The sequence below is a fragment of the Gavia stellata genome, chromosome 2, assembly GCF_030936135.1.
Source record: "Gavia stellata isolate bGavSte3 chromosome 2, bGavSte3.hap2, whole genome shotgun sequence".
Lineage (NCBI taxonomy): Eukaryota > Metazoa > Chordata > Aves > Gaviiformes > Gaviidae > Gavia > Gavia stellata.
The window spans coordinates 10456850-10475651 of NC_082595.1; the positions used below are offsets into that span (position 1 = coordinate 10456850).

The following is an 18802-nucleotide window of genomic DNA, read 5'->3' on the forward strand; positions in this document are numbered from 1 at the left end:
TTAGGTTATGCAAGGTGGAGGATGGCAGTTACCCTTAAAGCTATTTATTACACTGTGGTTGTGAATCTAATGAGGGAAGATGGGATTCAAGAAGGGACATGATAAAAGTTTTTGTAGAAGTGGGTATAGTCTGGATAATGAAGGTATATGAGAAAATTAATGTTTTGAAAAAAGTTTACAAATCCCTTAGTCTGTACAGTTCTGCGATTACTTATGAACCGCTCTTGATCAAGCGTAGGCACTAAGTATCCTATAGTTTTCTTCTTCATGGGAGTCTTCTGTTTTTCTAGCAGCACCAAGGTCAAGAAGTCATGGCTTTTTGAGAAATCAAATTATTTTATTTTATTTCTTGGGTGATAACGTCCTTTCTCCAAGCAAGTGTAAGCAGAATTATCAGTGATCCTGAGCATTTTTCTTTTCAGGTAGAAAAGAGTAGTTAAGATGTGAGCAAGAAGCTTAGGAAATGTACAGTCTACCACAGGGTGTTTTAGGTAAGTCATTTAATGCTTTCTAATAAGTAGAGATAATACGTTTTGTAGCTCATAGCAATGTGGTGAGCTTAACATTAAGACTGTTTATCATGTAAATACCTAAGATAAGAAGTAGAAATTGCACATTAAAGGCCTTACCTGTTTCTTTTGACCTTTTACTACTTTCTGCAGGACAGAGACTGAAGCATCTCTATGAACTGAAACAATACTGATATTCATTAAATCTGCTGTAGTCCTATAGTTTCACAGATCGATTTATTCCATTTGTGACATTTGTTGCTTTACTGAAAATTTGAATAATTTATCAAAAAAGTCCCTTTTTTATTTCTGTCCTCAAATCCTGGTGAGATTTCACAGCATTGAGCTCTAACAAATTTTGTGATAGTTACCTGCAAATTAATAGTAAACTTTAATTCATATCATGAGGTTGTCATAGCTTTTCATTTAACATGAAACTATTTCATACATCTATTAATTTCTAATTGACATTTTGCCAACTAGTCCCTTCACAGGGTCAGTGCAGGATTGTTACCTGGTAGTGATTATCAGGACACAATGAATTACAGAATTTATGAACTTTTTGTTGTTGCTACCCCTGTTTACCAACAGTGTAACTTGAAAGTTTACATTAAATGTGACTCACAAAGTTCAGAAATAGTTTAAGCCCTATTGCTGCATTCTGCATTCTAATCCTTCCTTGCACTCGCTTCCCTCCCCACTCCCAAATCAAAGTTTCCAAGACTGTAAAGTCAAAATGTTTCACATAAATCTTGATGCAGCTCAGGCTCTTTGAAACTTTTGTTCTGTTCTGTTTGTTTCTTCCAAAACTTCCTGTCACTTCCTCTGTATCCACTGGGTCTTTTTTTGTCTGCTCTGGCATGATATTTGCCTTTATCTAGGATTGCCTGTGGTCTGGAACTCTGGTTTTCAACTGTTATTAAAAAAAATGTGGATAACTTAATTAAGTTCACAAAGAAACAACTGTAGTATACTGTAAATCACAATGGGAAATATATTTCGCAAAACAGGAACAGTTGTGTAAAGAAGTTTAAACCAAGTTAAAAAACCATTGTTTTCCCCAAGGGCTCCTGGTTTTATAACTGTTTAGATTCATACATTCTTTGGAACTTGTCTTTTGCTTTGGAATGCCTTACAACTAAATGTGAGAAGTTGAAAATGGGTTCAATAGATCATGACTACCATTTTGAAACTTTCATAAACAATAGGGCACTGTGTACTGTGGAACATTTATCTTAAGTGAGCACAATGCTTAGAAGAAATCCTTAATCTATTACTCATTCAGTTGAATGCACAGCAGGAGCAAAACTATGCATGAACACATGTGTGAAGGCAATATATTTAAACATTTTCAGCAGAAATGCATACAGCTTACACTGGAAGAGAGAATTGTTGCTTTGTGAGAATTTAATCTTTCATTTCTTTGACTTTTCTGCATGTTTAAATCTCAAAATATTTTTTTTTGAGTGATTCTGAGATGGTATCTTCTTTCTGCCCTACATTTAAAAGTAATGCAAATAAGATAAAGCTGTTTTCTAAGTGGGGCGTGATCCAATCCCCGTTGAGCTCTGTGACAGTTCTCATTAACTGAAGTGATGCAGGACTGGGTGTGTAGGTTCTTGGATGGGAGAGTTTGCTCGTTCTTGGTTTCCTTTCTTCATATGGATTGATGTGTGACCAAAAGCCACAGGTTTGGCTGCTAAAACACACAACCTACACAATGTTAAAAGTGAAGATTGTTTTAAAATTTGTTTGATATCCTTTCAGTAACTACCTTTAAGATCATTTCAATGTACTGATTTTGTTTGTAGTCTGCTGCTTTTCCACCTAGTACCAGGTATGTAAATTGTATTTCTGGTCATTGATTTCTGTTTGAACTCGGATAACTTCTTATATCTATGTTGTTGTAAGCAGGGTCTTCTAAGGCTTTCTAATTAGCTTTTGTCTAATTTGGAACTGAGACATTTCCCACAAAAGCTTGGTTCCTCCCTCCTCTCAGTAAAATCACTAACTTACTTTTGGAAATGCATTTCAGTGATACAACATGCCTAATTATAAGTTGATTTTTTTAAAGCTATTTAATTTGATTTATGTTATAAGTAATGACATGTTTTTTAAGGATTGAGTTGCATACTGCTTGAATGTTATTCAAGACTGTACTGAAAACTTATTTTTATTTCATTTTCACATAATCTGTCATTATTTTATTCACATCTTAGAAAAATGAACTGCAATAATTTCGTCACGGTAGCTTATGTCCTAATAGCCCTTTGTAATCTGGAAAAATAAGTATTTTTAATCTTTGTGCTATACTAAACACAGTACTTAAAAATAAGTCTGGTTTTGCTTTAATTTCTGTAATTTAGATTGCTTTTAATAACTGTGATTACAGTGTAGTATCCCGCCTGCCTCTTGGACAGTTATGCCGTCTTTAGTGCAATCTTTAAGGGCTTGAAAATGCAGATAAAGAAATCCAGGTGTTATTCTTTTGCTACTTCATAACTGCTGTAGAGTTTTGTTGTTTTGTGGTTGCTTTTCTGCTTAAACGCTAAGTTATTTAGCACTGAAAAGAAACAGTCTTCAGCTGTTGAAAATAAGAGTGCATCTGTAATAAAGGTTATTATGATTCATTTTTATGCTTGTTGTCAGTTCTTTGAAAAATATAATTTTAAATCTGAAAAGGCATATGCTTGTTTATTTAATGATCCCTCAGAATATATTCCTGAGATCAGTGATAATGGGATGAGGTAAGAATTGATTACTAAAGGTAAGAATTTTAAGTTCATTGGACTTTTATCACTAGTGCATAATATTCTGCACCCAATAAAGTAGAAATTATCACTTATTTCAGAATGAATTAGGGTAAGGCTGAATTTGCTGAAAAGGTCTGTTTTCACTCAGACTTGGAATATGAGGATTATCTGTTGACATATGTATTTAAACCAAACGGGTGTGAATACAAACCAGATGTTTATTGGGAACATTTTTTATAGTATGTTTGAACCATAAAACAAGGTGACACATTTTTTAATCAGTATTTCTGATTTCACATTGAGGAAAAGCATATTCTAAGATACAGTATTCTAAGCATTACTTTGCAGATTCTTGTCCAGTTACAAATAGCTATCTTGTACAATATTAAGTGCTGCAATGAAAATCTAGATACAAAATAGAATGACCATCTGTATAAAAGAAAATAAATCATGTTGACATAAAACAAATAGGTACTCTTTTTAAATAATTTTCAGCAGTCATTTTAAAGACTAGGTTAAATCTCGATTTCCGTAGCCTCTCACATGCTCAGTGAGAGTGGATATCAGCAGGTAGCTGACGATGTCTGACAAAGAATCTAGTACTGAAAAACACTTCAGTATTGTTTAACTGTATTTACAGCACATAGTTGCATTGATTCGGGGGTACTTTATTGTTATAAAACTTCCACTGTGCTGTTCATTCTCTTCCTGTAAACCCTCCAAGAGTGACAATGGAGATAATGTATGTCCCCAATCTTACAGTCTCTTCTCCCTTCACCAATGTGCTTCATGAGGCCAAGGAAGAGGTGGGACAGTGCTGTTTTGAAGCTAATCCCTTCCGTACAACAGTGGGTTAGCTGCACCCATAGACATAGATCTGGAGGAGGATCAGCTTGGTATTGGAATGCGTTAGTGCTGTAGGTGTTGATTTATATTATTTCTAGTAACAGGAGTAAAGGAAGTTACTTGGAGTTGTTTTTACGTCCCCCCCATTTAATGTTTCTCAGAGATGATCTTGACAGTTTCTGGTTTATTATAGTGCTCGAGCATTTATAACAAATGTTTTATTGTGATGATACTCTTATTAAAAATAAGACCTACAATTTGGACAATTAATTACTGTGAAATGTCCCTTTAATGTGTTGTAGAGTTAACTCTTGTTTCATTCAATCACAGGAGTTTTGCTGTTAATATGATTGGGAAGATGACTCTCTAATGGTCTTTGCGTGGTTTTGCTGAATACTTAGGTCAATAAAAAAACATTTATTTCTCACAGAATTGGATTATAAGTTTATAATAGAATGCAGTAAATTAAAGGAGAGCAGTTGCACAGAGGAAGAAATATTTTCTACCCTTTCTTCACAGTCTCCTTTTGTTTTCAGTGTATGATACAATATGTAGAGAACATGCTGAAAGCCAGTTGTGTCCTTTTTTGGGTATCTTCAGATACCTTTTCTCCAAAGCTTAATGGTTTACGAAGAAGTCTTAAACATCTGACAGTGGAGATGACCTGAGGTTTTGCAAGTTACATTGACAATTGTGTTAGTGAAGTATTGCATAACATTCAAATATGACACTATGTCCTTCCTGCTTCTATCTGCTTTCTGACAACTTCCATTTTAGGATGCTGAATATTAGTTCACTTTCTGATAACTGGTGTTCTGATAATACAGGGTATGAATTGTACATAATGTTTCACTGTGTACAGATGGGTGCAGACTGGAACCAGCTTTAGAGATCAGATGGGTCCTTTTCTGACATACGCTATGGATGTCTATACCATCTAGTCATGCCCATGTAGAGATACCCAAGTTCTGAACAAGCTCGCGGTAGCCATATGTCATGGCATAGTGTCTAGTTTGGGTCTTTGATGTGGCATAGTGCTGCTGTGATTAGCTGAGTTCATGTTGGAACTATGGCTGAGACAATATACAGCTCATGTGGCATATTATGAACTTATCTTTAACATTTCTGAAACTGGGAAGTTCTGGTTTAGAAGAGGATAGAGGCAAAAACCATGTTGTACAATGTGCTTACACTATTCCATTAAGATAAATTGGGTAAGAACATAGACTGGCCATAAAAGCGTAATAATACTTGACCTTATACCCTGAACTATAGATATGTAAAACATAATACAAAAATGCAGTTAGGCATTTTACGTGCTTCTATAGGTTTGTCAATATAGTTCAGCTACACAAAGGACATGTTCATTTAGCAAACAGTTGAGGCTGCTTTTTGTTTAGGTTTGCTCATACATTTTTTCTTCTGCTTGGTGATGTTAACCCCTTGCAGAAGGGCAAAAGCATCTTAAATAACATCAGCTTGTTGGTGAATAAGCCATAGGCATTAGCAAATGCACTAACATATACAGGTCTCCAACAGTGACAAGGGTTTTTAGCATTGTTTGCGAAGCCTGGGTATATGAACTCTGACCATCATGAAGCTGAAACAGCTGCCACATTTACTGGCAGTTGACTTCATTTGTCAGTGCACAGAAGTCTGGGAATCTGACTATTCACAGGCAATATGTCGGTTTGGGAACTTCAGTCATCCTTATTTAGCATGTACCCAAGGGTTTGATATCAGCTGTTCTGGGGTTGCGTTGTTTTTGCATCATGGCTTGTTTGATCCAAATGCTATTGAAAGCAGCACAAGTCTCTTCAATTAGTTGATCACTGTATGATGTAATAAATGTGTGTCGATTAATTCTCTGCAGTTCCTAATATGCACCCACACATAATAGAGAACCATTAGTGGCCATTGTCACTGTTACTCAGTTTCCAGTAATATCTCATTTTTATTTTCAGGATGAAACCCCCAATCCTACACAGTATTACAAATAAACCATATAAACAAAAAGTTCTTGCCACATAATTGGAATAGTAGGAGCAGCATTTTCTAAACTTGGAACTTTCCCAAAATCATGCTCATAGATCCATGTGACATGTTACAGAAGTTGCTGGTTTCATTGTTTGGTTTTTGAACATGACTTTAAACTTGTAGACAGCTGAAGGTTGCTGCAGTCTGTAAGCAGAAGGGCACAAAGGGCAGGGTGTTGCATAGCGAAATGTAACTGTGACTCAGCTTTTGCTGAAAGTAACACTCATTTAATTTCTCCTACTTCCTCCTGATTAGCAAGAAATGCCCTACAGCACTGGGGTAAAGGAACACTAGCCATTTAAAAATACTTTCAAAACTTCCTAGGAATAGTGAACTGCAGAAGAGTAAAGCAGTAACTAGCAGTGTTCCTTTCTTAGCTGTGAAATTTGTGGGAAGTACTCATGCTACAGTGCTATTTCTAATTTTAGGAGCAAATGTCTATCACTTCTTGTACACAGACGTCATAAAACATTGGACAAAGGTGAAAACATTCTTTTAAGATATACCCTGGTATAATTCAGCTTTGCTATGAAGATATTGGACTGTAATAGTAGCACAAGTGTTTTGGGAAGACCTAAGAGAAGTTCTTCCACTGATAGCACATGTTTTCCATGCTTGGTATGTGTGTATCTCGGACATCAGAGATGGAAAAATTAGTAGCATCAGGACAGGATAGGGACTCTTCTCATGTAGTTTTCTGACCTTTCTTTGATGTGGATGAGAACTGTGGTCTTACATTCCTTGAACAACTCTCTGTAATGTAAATAGCATAGTGTTAAATAGGTAGGTTTGTGGGAGTACTCTTCTTCATTAAGTTTGTCTCTAATTTCTTTACATTACTGTGGACCATGGTTTCTACTCTGGCCCTCATACTCCTCATTTGGAAGAATTCCAAAGCTTCCATGGCAGCAGCCCCTACACTTCTCTTCCAGGTTTGCCACAAGACAATAGAGTGGAGGTAAACATAGCACACGTTTGCTTAAGAAAAGGCTTCAGAAGTAACCAGAGATCCATTAATAGGATTATTTTCTTGAATCTTTGTCCCATCTTTTCGTTCTGACAAGAGGAATGCCTAATCAAGAATCACAGGATTATGTAGATTGGAAGGGATCTCTGGAGATCATCTAATTCAAACCACCACTGAAAGCACGGCCTACTTAGATTAGTTTGCGCAAGGCCTTGTCCAGTCAGGTTTTGCGCATTTCCAAGGATGGAAATTCTACATCTTCTCTCAGTAAATTGTTCCAAGGTTTGACTGCCTTCATGGTGAATAATATCTAGTAAAAATTTCCCTTGTTGCAACTTGTGTCAGTTGCCTCATCTAATGCAGTCCTTTCACTGCGTGGTTCTGAGGGGAGTTTGACTTTATCTTCTCTACACCCTTCTATTAGGTCATGGAAGACAGCAATAGGACTTCTCATGACCTTCTCTTCTTAAAGCTGTGCAAGCCTGTTTCTCTCGAGTGCTGCTTTAGTGCTATTTAACGCTCCTCTGTAAGGTTGAAGGTACACATCTTATCTTTGGACAAGAAAAGGTTTGTTCTGTCTTCAAGGCATTTTTGTAAGATTCCCAGAGCAGTAGCTGAAGGATCACTAAAAACCTCAAGACAGGAAAATATATTGGGATATCTCAGATAAAAGTGTCTGACCTTTACAATGGGGAATAAGAAAAAGAGCCAAGGCTTTATGCTTTCCACAAACAAGACTGGTCCTGTTGTCTGTTGTTACAGCCAGACGCAATGGCATAACAAAATTTCTTGAAACTCTACCCATCCACCTCCCCTTTTGTTGATCTCTAGGACCTTTCTGTTGCCACCCCTGCTAGAGATTTGTCACAGCATTTGTTTTATTGAATGAAAATTTTTTTCTCATTTCTATTGTCTCCCTTGTTACGTATCAAAGTATTCTTCCCACTACTGAGAGCTTTAGCATGTTTAGTAGTTCTTGCCTGGGTATTCCTTTCCCTCCTTTGATGCCGATGCCACTACAGATTGAAGCGTAGGCTAGAAACCTCTAGTGTCATTTTTCTTTGAGGCAGGCACCCTCATTGGCACCGCAAACTCTACTGATGTTGGAGGCAACATCAGACTGGCAATACTATCCTATTTTTACTCCTCTTGATACAGCCTCACCTGTGCCAATAAACTGCTTACGCCCACAGCTAAATTCCAGATCTGCTGGAAATGTTGCATGAGGTAGATCCAGGAGCAGTTCTCACATGTTTTCTCTGCCATTCCCTACCCTTCCTCTCAGCTGGATACATGTTTTCCTGAGGTAGGGAGAACAGAATAGGATAAGATAACAGGTTGGACATTATTCTAGATTGTGCTCTGGAGAATTGCCATTACAGGTACCTCTCCCTGCTACAGGACAAGGGTGGCTGCTGGGAGCTGCAGTTCTGCCACTCCAGCCCCCCAATGCACGCTGTATTCACACCTATCTGCAGGGAAAGGAAGGTGTCAAAATGGTGACTTTGGGTGTTATTCCTTACTCTGCATCAATGAGAAAGATCACATCCTTCGCTGCTACTTCATAGGGAAGCTTCATGCTCTTCTCCTCTCCCCAGGAACACTTACTTTCAGCAGCTCTCCCCAGTAACTACTAACTGCTTCACAGAAACTCAGTGTTGCAATCAACTTGCTGAGCTGAGCCCAAAACAACTTAAAAAGCACAAAAGCTGCTGCTTTGAGAAGCTTCTGCTGGAGACTGATGCATGCTACCCCTTTTTTTCCTCCCAGATGCTTGATTCCCAGTTTGTGAGCTGCTGATCTAGATTGCGCCCAAGAAAGTTATTTCCACAGCAGACCACAGAGCCAGAGATGTGTCCCTGGGACTTGTAGCAGTAGTCCTCGTTGCCATGGCCTGGTCTGGGTTGTACCTATTCCTTCCTATAGGTGGTCCTGCTCTACTAATTTTTTGAAATATGGGCCATCTCTTCCATCATCTCCAAGGATTGTAGTCAGCTCTGTCTCATTTGTGCAGGGTTACCTTCCACATGTGAGCAGATGTTGTACAAGGTAGAGTTTAGAAAATTTACCATCATGTAGTCTGCTCATAGTAAGGTCAAGTCTATTTGGCCGTGGTCTGATTGCTATGGAATACCTCATTAAGTCTTAGTAACTCCATACTTACCACTAGTACCAGGGCCTTTTTTTGTCTCTTTCTACAAGGGCAAAGACCTTCGAAGTTTCATCCAAATTTTTGATAAAAAAAAAGTATTGACTTTCACTTCATTGATGTTATTTGTCTTCCATTTTCATTCCTGAGCTTCATAGGTATAGGGGAGAGGGAAGGTTTACAGCCTCAACTGTTTGTCTAACCCTCTCTATTACTCTAAACTGATGTCTTGGCATTATCCTGTTTATTCCGTGTGTAGAAGAAATAAAATGTCTACTGCTTCTCTGCAGATAATTTTTAACATATTTGCTGGATAGTATTCTGTTATTGAGGAGCTAAAGTGTCAGCTTGTTGTAAGTTTTTTAGATTACCTTACTGTTACATTACGTAGATTACCTTACAATTTCTAAATAGCAGACGCAATATAGTAAGGAAGTTAATTTTTTTTTTGTAATTCTGCAGACAAATTACTTGGTCACCCATTTGTATCATTGCAAAGTGCTTTGTCACTCTGAGGGCTAATGCAGACTTGGTAGTGTTGTTCATGTCTTCCAAATAGACTGTGATTCTCTGGATCGACGAAGTACGTTTCGAAAGTCATATAAAGAAGAATTATAAACACAACAAAGTATCAGTTTTCCTTTTTTAGAATTGGCTGCTCTGTGAGTTGTGTTCTGCCTTTTCTTCCATTTTACCATGTGTATCCATCAGTAATTTCACATGACGGAATGGAAAACAGGTCAGAGTGGTATCTACTCTGGTCAAAAGCACAAAAAAGTGCTCATCCCACTCAGTGCCAAGAAAAATCTGGCTCTAGTGCCCAGGAGATGCCTCAGCCAAGAGTGGAAGAGCAAGACATGAAAAGGTTAGTAACCATTTTTCCCTTCTACATAGTACATATCTCTGGCCATGTAGTGTTCCTCACAATGGAAATGTCTATTGGTATCTTTGAGAATTGTATACAGGTAAAAGTTAGTATAAGTAACCATTACATTGCTTTTTAAATATAAATTTGCATCTGTTTGGGGGGATGGACTACTTTTTCTGTCGTAGCAATACTTGTTATTTCTTTGATTAATGTTGCTGTTGTCTTCAAGTCTACGAAAAGAAATGTACTGAAGTACATTGTAGAGCGTATTTTTGTTCTGTGCAGTAACATTGCTTTATTTCTTTATAAGAGGCAATTAGAGAACAAAGCATGTCTTAGAATATTGTAGTGACATCTCTACTCACAGATTAAGTTGTCAGAAGGAAAATTTTCTGATGAAACTTCTTTAATCGTCTTAGGTATCAGTGTTTTCCTTGATTAAAGTCTCATTTCCTACCTGAGAAAAAAGACATGGTTAATAACTGTAACAGAGGGAAAAAAAATGTATTTTTTTTACTAACACGTCAGCATGATCGTGTACTGATTCTACATTTAGGAGCCATTTTTTGGTCTGCCTTACCCCATGTGCAGATATCAAGGGACAAGAAAGCAAAAAGGTCTTATCTTCCTCCCTGTATGCTGGTTCTCTGTCTTGTCTCCTCACAGCCACTATAGCATCCTGCTTCCACGTTCCTGGCCCCCGTACACAATCTGAGCATGGAAATCATTCGAGGGGAGGGAGCCATCAGAATACTTCTGTGTACAGGTGGCCAGCTTTCTTGTAATAATTTATAAGAACTACATCAGGAGCACAAATTGGGGAATCTGGAGAACTGCCCTAAGTTGTGCTGATGGTTGTACATGACCCTGACCCTCACTGAGGAAGGTGCAAGCCACCTCGCTTACATCCTTGTACCACTGCTGGCATAAGAACAGCGATGAAACTGAGTTGATATGGACAATCTGTAGGTATTGAGAGAAACCACGTGGTAAGGACAGCCACTGTGAATTTGTTGTCTCCAGACAATGGGCTTTTTTTTTTTTCTGCTGTGTAACTGATGTCCTCAAGTTAGCCTAAACAGGGACCACAATGCAAAATGATGTGTGAGATAATGTGTCCGTACAAGAAATCCACTCCTTTTTGTGTGCTAGGGTGAATTCAGGTGCATATTCCCTGGATTCTTTTATTACAGTGGATTTTGCTACTCTCTGAATTATTAGTGGATTGTTTCTTCTGGAGACATGGAAGTAACTGTGAGCACCTGTGAAACGCTGGTAGCTTATCAGCATTGTAAGCAAGTATCCACACTACAAAGTGATGGGGTGAGCAACTGATGCGTTGTGTAAATTGACCTTTACCTGTCCTTTAATTTTCCAGTGCCATATCAAGCTAGGGTTTTTTATATATAGGTAGGACTTAAATTAAGGTCAATATTTAACTTGCAACTTGAGCTAAGATTACAGCAAAACCAAATCTAATATCAAATTTCAAAGAAGCCCGCAGGAGTGTCTCTTAGATCAAAAAGTAATAGTGGATCTGACATGCCAGTCTCATTCATGTACGGGCCTTTTGAAGAATGAAAGTATTAATTCCTATAAACATAAAGGCAAAACCTAGAGAAGTGAGGGCACTTTTCATCCAAGCATGTAGACTGAATTAAGGGCTACAAGGAGGCATAGTTATACATTTGATTAGCAAATCTTATGTGAGAATTACAAACTGTATTGCCTTTATAAAGCTTTCAATTCCGTTGAACTTCTGACTGCCCCAAGCAGACCATTTTGCTAGCCATTGCTGAGCTCTGTGCTGCCCCACCTAGATTGCTACAAATATCCCAGCAAATTATTCTAAGGCTAGAGCAGGCATGTCTAGATTATACTGCAGCCAATGTTATGACTGCATTTTTAATTACTGTGAGCTAACATAATTTTTTCCTTTATGAGGACAACTCTTGGAGACACTTCTCTTTTACTTTGATTTTATTGTTTCTGTTGGTCTAAGATAAAAGCCACTCAGACTATAGGAGTACAGAAGTTCTTTTTCTTATGAAAAAAATACATGCCAGTGTGAACACATCTTACATGAAAAAAATAGTATGTCACTTGCACTTCACACTTTTCAAATTCGAAGCAATGATGTACACAAGAGGTTTTAAAGTAACTTCAAACAGGACCTTATGATGCATACATCTTGGGTAATTCTGAACTTTCTAAAAGCAAATACTGTGTTACAGAACTATTTTTATACATATGCCGATTTAGTAGTGTGTAGATCAACTATAGATAGCTATGTAGATGTTTTGTGGTAGAGAAGTGACATAGCAAACAGTATAGAATACAAAACTGAAATGAGCCATATTGAACTAATCTTCAGTGTTTGATTTCTATTCATAAAGGACTTAGTTAAATCCTTAAATTCACTCTTTCTCAACAGGTAAGAATTAGAACATTGCTACTTATAGTAGCAAAAAATGGGTTGCTAGAATACTACATGACCTGAAGTTTTCTACTCTAAATATCCTTTAATCTAAATATATTTATCAGTGGCTCAAAAAAAGTTTTATGTTAAATAAAAGTGCTTAGTCAAAAATCACTTGACTGAGGTACAAAGTATTTAGTGAATAGCCAATTTAAGACCAGTATGAACAACGACCAAAACCATTGTTACTGAGGGCAGCAGTTCTACTTTATAAGAATGATCTTCTGGGAGCTAGTGGTATACTGAATTTCCATTAGTTTCCCATGTTAAAGTTAGTCTCCCTTCATAGCTGCACATCTATATCCACTGCCGCCTTCATGAATCTTAGTTTGCCTCTTGGCTGCATGCACTAGGAGGTCCCGTTGGCATAAGCGGAATATAACTATGCCCTGGAAAAATAGGATTTCTGGATCCTTGTTTGTTCCCTGTACTGGATGTGCAGTGCCTGTTCTTTCATCGCTCTGAATGCTGAGCAGTCATTGCACTCAAATATCAATCCTGCATAGATAACTCTTCCTCCTAGGTCAGCAGGACTGTTCACGGAAGGGCTCGGTACAGTTCTGCATTTTCATTTTCAATTACTGTTGAAATGGCCATCTTTTTTACCTGATAATGTGAATTTTTCACATGAAATCAGGCAATTCTGTTCCATTTGATGTTATCAGTTTAGAATTTAAATATTTCTCTTAATGCAATTCCATCTACATTATTCATAATTATAAAGTATAGTTACTTAATCAAGTACATTTCAAATTGCATACAGAACTGTTCAGGATAACCATCCAGTCACACATCATGTGTGCCTATACTAATCTACAACCTTATCTCTTCTGCCGAGTTTTTCACAAAGTAATGCCAAACTCACTAGCTGGCATTTTTTTAATGTATATTTGGATGTGACTCTCCACATGACAGGGGGATATCAGTGGGAGTGCTGTTGTTAGAATAGGATCGGTGCTCTGTTCTGTATGGTAGATAGTTTGGGTACAAATTCCAGATTCTAATCTCTACATTTCAATGTACATATGTATTAGTATACTTTGGTATACAAACCACTGTATTCATATACATTCTTTACCAATCTGGTGTTAAAAGAAACCAGGGGAAGTTATGGCACAGATAATGTATTTAGATTTTCTTGTAGTGGATGTTGCCCCATATTGTCACATGCAAATGAAACCTTTTTACAACTGATTGGTTATTAGAATTGCAGAGCATATTATGAGAAGAACAGTCATTTACAATAAATCTTTAGTTTTCTTTAGTTTTCGGTCTCGTGTTTTAGTAAGACCGTTTGGAATGAAACCAAGTATTGGGATGTTGTGTGATTCACTGTAGTGGGTACTTCTTAATCTCTGAAGAATATACATTCTACAGTCCTTGGAAAGTACACTGTTTATTGCATAGGAGGTATTTGAATTGCTTAATGTATTACCAAACACTTGATTAGTAAGTAATGCTTTACCTAAGTGAATTTTGCTTACAGCGACATTCCGTGCTAGAAACAATACACCACAGACTTAAAAGTAAATGAGAACGTGTTTTGTTTTTCTCAAATCTGTGATCTGGGATGACAGCATAGGAAGGAGTTATGCTGTGCCAGAAGCTCTTGGTAAAATCCAAAACCACCACAAAATACATCTAATTTTATGTTTTATTACTCTTTATGTGAACAAGGCTCATCCATGCTTGCAGATCTTTTTAAAAAGATGTTACTGTTACTACTGATGTGGATATCTAGAAAATGTGTGCTAACTAATGTATACAAACATGCAGAGTACATATTTCTGATGTTGAAATAGTGCAGAGTTAATGAATTCGCATGATTTTTGCAGCAAGACCAGCAAAAAAGTCATTATTCAGAGGCAGGGTTGTGAATGAGTTTGGTTGTTTTTTGGCATAAAACTCGGTGAAGTTAATTTAGTTTCATGAAGCAGAAAGTCTGTTTTTGGAATGAGATATATGTCAGATTTTGTAAACTTGTTCACAGTATTTCCTGTCACTACCAATCATTCTTATACCATGTGTTCTAAACTAAGCAGTCCAAATTCCAGATTATTGTTGATGTCTACAGTACAAACATCTGTTTTATCATCTTTTAGTACTGGTGGGTTATTTCCTCTGTTCAACTCTTAAGTTGTCTACTGAAAAAATTATCCATCTATTAATTAATCAGGTCCCATTATCTCCAGTTGCTCTGGCTTCAGCACAGTTCTTCACCATATAAGATTCAATGTGTGTATAATTTTAAACCAGGCCTTGCTCTGTTAATAGCATTTGAAGTTGCTACTGCTCTTTACAGAAACGTTTTAGGTTTTTCATAGGTGAATGTACTAAATAGGTTCCTATGACCTACCGTACTTAATTTAACTTTTTCTTTATTTGCTGTGTTTTTGACTTATCTGGGTTATTCCTTTTTCTCCTATAATCCCATATATTTGAAAGTTAGCTGTAGAAACCTTTGCTAAACTTCTCATAGTGTGACTTTCTTTATGGAAGTCACATCTCATATTTAGTTGCTTACTTCATTGGGCTTACTTGCTTAAATGCTCTGCTCTATCAGGGTTTAAGGATTTAATCCTTTACTATGCTTAAGTATTGCATCACATATGTAAGATTAAAAAAGCCAGTGACCAGGTTGGATAATGTTAGGAACCCAGTTTCTGGATTAATCTGGTGAGAACTATGAGTTAATGGTAGTCCTCTCAGACAAGTTAATTTTCCCTCCCTGTTTCATTTCTGGTTTGAGCCTTTGAGTTTGGATTTTTCTGAAAGAAGCTGCAAACCAGGGTTGTTCTCTGAAGTACATGAAGAAGGCAGGATTAAAGTCTGTAAATAAAAGTTCTGCATAGAATCAAATACAAGAATTTTATTGGAATATTTGTTAGAGTTTTGTATTACAGTTGTGAGATTAAATTCACTCTGTCAAATAAGAAACAAATTACAGTCTCCTTCGTGCAAGGATCTGTCATCCTTATATAAGCATAGATTCAGGTCTTTCTCTAAGTCCATATCCAGTGTTTTTTATCCCACTTTTTGAATATGTGTCAGGAAGGTTATCGTTACACAGGCTTTCCAAAAGATTTCCATGTTGCAATGAGTTCACTGCCAGGCATCTGACAAAATTCAGGAAATTTATTCAGCCATATTTATTAATTCTGTAGAATGATATCAGTGATACTGGCTGAGCAAAGTAATGTCTAGCACTCAAGACATTAACATTTCTCTGACTACAGTGCCTTAATTTTTAATGAAGATATACTGTTTATTCCAAAACTTCAAGGAATGTCCTCAGTATTGTTTTGAAATTTCCAACTGATTGTGATGATATATGAAAGATCTGGTTTCCATTAAGGTTATTTGATTTTACTTCATGTATCTTATCCCCCTGGAGCATTTCTAGGTGATCAAGCAAAGAAAGTCAGAATACTTAGAACAGAAAAATAAGGGCTTGTGGTTGGGGGGAAGGAATGATGAAGGCAAGGGAGGTTATCGTTGGTGAAATGGATAAAATTAGTATTGGTGAAATGAGGATTTTGGTACGATGTTTTTGTTGTCAGAAAATACGAATTTTTCAAATGCAAAATGTTTTCTTAGAATGACAAGGATTTTCGTCATCTTGTTGAGAAGCAAATGAGCTGCTTCATTTTATCTGTTTTCCAGCCAAGCAAGCAAGAGCCTGAGGGAAGCATGGAGATACAGAGTTACTTCATTTACTAAAATGCAGTTATTATTTCTTTATTTTCAAGGCCTCCTTGTGCAGGAAGCTTCCAGATCTGAAGATTGACATTCACTGCTTCACATATCCCAAACTGAAAAATATTCCACACATGAAGTCTTGTAACATCTTGCAGTAAGACACTTGAAACCGATTTACACATTGCTCCATATGCAGGGAATGCTCATTGAAATACATCTAGCTGCTTGCAGTTTAGTCAAGAATTGTGGAGCTCTATACATTGTCAGTCAGCATTCTGCTATTCCAGTCTTTCTTTTTTTTTTTCCCCCTAACACAAATGGCTTTATGTGGACTGGTTTACCAGTAAGAATCAGTTACGTCAGACATGTTTCATATGTCACATTATTGTTTACTATTGGAAATGATCCACTTCTGACTTCTTGGGTGAAATGAATAGCACTGTTGAAAAATGTAAACTGCCTCTGGCTTCATTATAATAGGCTTGTATGACCATGATCATGATGACACCTACAGTTTAATATTAATCTCCAGCAATTTGAGCAAAGAATTCTGAGGCTTGGTAAACTGGAAAATAAAATTATGCCTTTCTTGGTCCTTCTAGATGTAATCAGTTCGTCTTTCACACATCTACTACTTCTTGGAGTGGCGTATTAATTATACGGTTTAAAAGTCAGAGCATTATATAATTTCTTCCTGTTTGAACATTTCGCAGTATGGTAGTAATATACAAACAATTGATGGAAAACTTAAAGTAAGTTAACAGTACAATTATTCCATAATGTATGTTTTCAGGAGTTAAAAAGAACAAATAACAGTCTTATCAGCCTCACGCTTAAAATGGGTGCATGGTGCATATGATGAACTGATACGGCTCACAGTTTTTATCACTGTGCTTTGATTTTTATCACATTTTGTGTGTCAGGGACCATTAGCTTCAATAAAAACTTGGATTAGAAACATCCACTGACCATGTCTGTGTTCTAGGAATTTGTATTAAATATTCAGTATTTGGGATTCATGCTTCTAGGAAGGTGTAGTGGAATGCTGTGATACAGAGGTGTCTTTTGGAAAGAAGCCATCTCTGGTCAGTAAAGATTCTTTTCAGGGTTGTTAACCTCTGTATCTTTAAATTATATTTATATAGCTGCCTAAATTATTTCTGCAGTTTCAGTTGGAAAATATTCCCCAACCGAAACAATTGTGTAACACAGCTGTTACCTTTTGCCCCATAGATGCCTATCTTTCAGTTATGGCTGAAGTAATCTCCAGGTAACTTCTAAGGCAGTTGCACTGGTTAAAATTTTTCATGTGCATGTGTTTGAATATTAATTAGGTTGTTAGGCTTATTAACATTATTATTACTGCATTTTGTCAAGACACAGGACTGTCATCCAGAAAGTCTTATTTGTTGGCTTACAATCATGCCTAAGGCATATTAGCTTGACAACTGTTTGGTTAGAATTGGGAGTGTATTTGTTGTATTCACCTATTGTTGCTAAAATGTTTAATTCTGTAATGTAAATGCACTGGAAGGCTATGATAGATGCATGGTTTTCTATTGTAAATATTTAGATTTTGGTCTTTTTTAAATGAACACGTTATGTGCAAGTGAAGATATATATATGTAATAATACCTTGTTTTATTTCATTTTCTTTTAACAGTACTCGTATATCTTCTTCCTCTCTTAGCAGTCTCAGTTTCTGCATCAGAGTGGCATGTTCACATTTGAAAAGTTTTTTACCAGAGACTTGCATCTTTTTTCAGAATACTTGTGTCTTACCTGAAACTTGTCTGGTAGCTCCAGAGAACGCTAGCATGTGAGCTAAGACAGCACGGTACAGTTTAAATCTTTCCAAAGTCCATGTTCCTCACCGAGGAACCATGTCATGATGGTTTTGAGGTCAGCGTGAAACTTGAAAGCTGATTTTTCTGACAAATACCGGGTCCAGATTTGTACAGCGACTATGCCTCTCACAGAAATCTGGGTCAGCTCATCTTGTCTGTCTTTTTGCTGTTATCACAACCCAGGTGTAAGAGGCTAGGGACTGATTTTTATCATGCAAGATATGATGGAGTATATCATAAGAATTAGGATAGTATCATTTTGCTTCTTCAAATACGTGTGCTTTGGTGGAGGGACTTGAGAGAAAAATGATAGAAGTTTCCCGTTGAACACAAGAGGAGATAAGTACTTAACTAAGTGCCCAAGCCAATGGCATAATAGAAAAGGAGGCACTTCAGTTTCCTAAAGCTCAGATTATCTTTCTAAGAGCAAATTCCAAACTCTGAAGCACTGGAGTTTGTGTAGTAAGTGTCACACTGACATTTTGTACTGCCCATAATGAGATGAACCCACAACTTACAGCATTAGCTGCATCTACCTGTCCTGGAAGTGTCTTTTTGTGGGTCTTTTTTTATGTGGGAAAGGAAGTGTCAGTCTTAATTTTTATACTGTTGATGGGCTGCCTGTCCTTTCACAGTGATATTGATAGT

The 18802-nt window shown here is 36.9% G+C and overlaps 1 long non-coding RNA gene across 1 annotated transcript in view; it reads left to right on the forward strand.

The window, feature by feature from the left end:
• The first annotated feature begins 426 nt into the window (after positions 1 to 426).
• The window catches only part of LOC132321981 (uncharacterized), a 52605-nt gene continuing 34229 nt past the window's right edge, over positions 427 to 18802 (forward strand). The window contains exon 1 of the long non-coding RNA XR_009484982.1: positions 427 to 491. This is a non-coding gene — a long non-coding RNA (uncharacterized LOC132321981). The remainder of the gene's footprint in view (positions 492 to 18802) is intronic.